The following is a 3,288-nucleotide window of genomic DNA, read 5'->3' as shown; positions in this document are numbered from 1 at the left end:
GACATACATACTAAAAACTATGATGTCAAAATGTGAGATAAAATGAGACATTCTAAACTATGATGTGACGCATACTACACTATGATGTCAAAAAACAATGAAAATGACACAAACTGAGCTCTATGATGTCAAAAAGCAACCAAAGTGACATACATACTAAAACCTATGATGTCAAAATGTGAGATTCAATGAGACATTCTAAACTATGGTGTCAAAAAACCATGAAAATGATACAAACTAAAGTGTGATGTCAAAAAAAGACCAGTGACACAATCTGCACGATGTCAAAAAACAATGAAAATGAGATTTTCTAAACTATGATGTCAGAAAACGACCAAAATGACACAAACTAAACTATGATGTCAAAGAACGATGAAAATGACACAAACTAAACTAAGATGTAAAAAACAACCAAAGTGACATATATACTAAAATCTATGATGTCAAAAATGAGATAAAATGAGACATTCTAAGCTATGATGTCAAAAAACAATGTAAATGACACAAACTGTGATGTCAAAAAACGACCAGTGACACAAACTACACTATGATGTCAAAAATTAGAAAATGAGACATTCTAAACTGGTCGTCAGCCTAACCTCCCCCTTCCAATCCCTTCATGGATTCCTCGAAGATTCAAGCTCCAAAAATGATTATGTGTTAATATCTCTGAAACTCTACTTTTCTGTAATTGAGGCTTGTTGTTAGAGTTGTAGTAATAATATATTCCTTCGTGCCATTCCTCATTGTTATGTATTTTGTTTGTTATTATTCAGAGACCAACACTGACTGTCCTACTCAGAGACTGAAGACTGTGTGATGCAGTAGAGGAGCATGTTGGTGTCYCCGGCCAAACGTCACGAACAGCCCAACAACCTGAAGMCAGTCTGTTAGTGAGTGGACATCTCTTTGGTGGAGTGCAGAGAGGAACTGACTCTTATCAACAGAAACCTAAGCTGGATAAGAAATGATGGATCTGAATCTCAGGTTGGTCTGTTATGTACTGTAATATCCAGTAATCTACCTGTTAAAAGAAAATGTACTTTATCATATTACACGAACTGGGCGATTTATGTTTTCGCATCCACCGGAATAATATGTAGTTGCGATCCTGTGAGGAATTATGATCCTTTGGAGAACTCTAGGTAAGAGTTTAAAACCTGCCGCATTAGCTCTGGTTGCGCAGCTCAATGTGAACCACAGGATTAATTTGTAGCGAATTCAGAGGTCACGTTGTGGAGCGGTGAGAATGATTTATCTTTGTGAACGAACAATTATATGCTGCGTTTACATCTCAACGTGCTGCCCTGGGTGTGACTCTGTCTGTTTTCCCTGTAAAGTTTATGTCTGTGTTCCCGGTTGACCGGACCGTCTGTGGATAACGAGCAGCGCTAACCTCATCATGCAGGTTCAGCTTTCGCGCCCTCCTCGGAGTCACGCATCACCGATTTTATATTATTTTATTATTTTTAGTATTATTTTTCCAATTATATGATGCATCAAACCATATCAAATGCGTTGTCTGCTTAGAGTTGATGTGCGCGGCCGCGCGGAGATCTGAGAAACTCGTCCCATAAACTCGACCAACCAGAACAGTCTCTGTGACGATTAAAAACTCAACAGACACGAAATGGAAGAGCTACTAAAGCCACATTAGCAGTATTGAATTAAATCTCCCATTTGTTGCGCATCTCTGCGTAGAGCAGCAGATTTACAGGGCCTGTCCAAGGCTGCATGAGGCCTGGAGCAGAATTTCATTTAGGGGCCCCTCTTGCTGCTAAAAACACCAGCACCTCTAACAGCTTCTGTGTTAAAGTAGTTTAATTGGCCAGCCTAAAAAGCAATAAGTTATAATTGCAGTTTACTAATTTGTATTTGTAAATTCAAAGATTAAACTCACAGCATCAGATTGTTGCTATGGTAACAAAACAATCTAACTATGAATATTGTTCTTTGAAGTTTTACAAAGAAAACTTGCCAGCTCCTTAAAATCTTGTACTTAAATGTTAAACATCTTAAAATCATTTAATTTATGTATGCCTAAACAATTGAATAAAATTTAACAGCATTGATCATCTCAATAAACAAAAGTTACATTTATGTATCTGTGGTCTGTTTTAAAATATTAGCATTTATGGGGCCCCTGAAGCCCTGATGGAGCCGTTGACGTAATTTGGATTAAACAGAAGTGCAAATTTGTTGTTTTTAGACTAATTGTGGGTTTAAATAGCATTTCACTGGAGATCTTTTCCTGTAACATATAATTACACAGTAATACTTTTACATTTCCTGTCAACTTAACATATTTTAATAAAAAACACGGTGGACCGCCTAAACGCCCCGACCACCGGGCTTTGCAAGTTTTCTGGGGGAAACCTTGTGCTGGGAAATATTGATAATGGTTTATTAGCGTTTAGATTAATCCAGACTGTTCATCCTGGATCTCTGAGCAAAATTTAAAGAAAGAGCCATGCAGTACCGGTACTGATCCAGCTGCAGTCATCCTTCAGTCCAGCCGCCCGCTTTGTGAATGCGCCTTATAGACAGAAAGCATCTTTATTCTGTAGATGCACAACTTATGCACATGATTCCACTATTTAGAATAAACATCCAGATTCCCCACTCAAAGGACCCTCTGACTCTGCCTTTAAATCCCAGCTGAATGCTCTAATGTTCATACAGCCATTTGCATGATCTTTTTATGTTTTAATTTTTTCTTTTCTTTTCTTTAAAATGTATTTTTATTTTTGTGAGGTGACATTATGTGCCCCAAAAGCACCTTTTAAATAAAATATATAATTATTATTATTATAAATACTTATACTGCTTCAAACAAGGATGTTGCCATGGTTACTGCTTCACTTGGTGGCAGACTTCCAGGTATTTATACTAATTTACATATGTATTTATGGTGGCGACAGGCGGAAAAGCAGCTGCGCTCAATTTCCCGCAAATTAGGATTTATAAAAAAAAGGTGTGTGGCCACATGCTTGTGCACGACTTTATGCATCCGATTTTTTTTGTGTGCTGCACTTTTCTAAAATTTTCCATACTCCAAGTTATGCAAGAGGCACCAGATCATTCATACAACTACTATAAACTTATTGCATCTCTGACAGTGATGTTTACATTATATTTGCACGTATAATATAGGATACATTTATTGGTCGATTTATCAGAGCCGATTTTCTTATCTTTTGGGGATTGGTGATCGGCAGATACTTAAATGAAGTCAATCTTATCCACTGATCTTATCTTCATCAGCAAAGGTTTAAAAATCAGCCACTG

This window comes from Poecilia reticulata, linkage group LG21 (genome assembly GCF_000633615.1).
Source record: "Poecilia reticulata strain Guanapo linkage group LG21, Guppy_female_1.0+MT, whole genome shotgun sequence".
Classification (NCBI taxonomy): Eukaryota; Metazoa; Chordata; class Actinopteri; order Cyprinodontiformes; family Poeciliidae; genus Poecilia; species Poecilia reticulata.
This window is presented reverse-complemented; position numbering follows the sequence as displayed.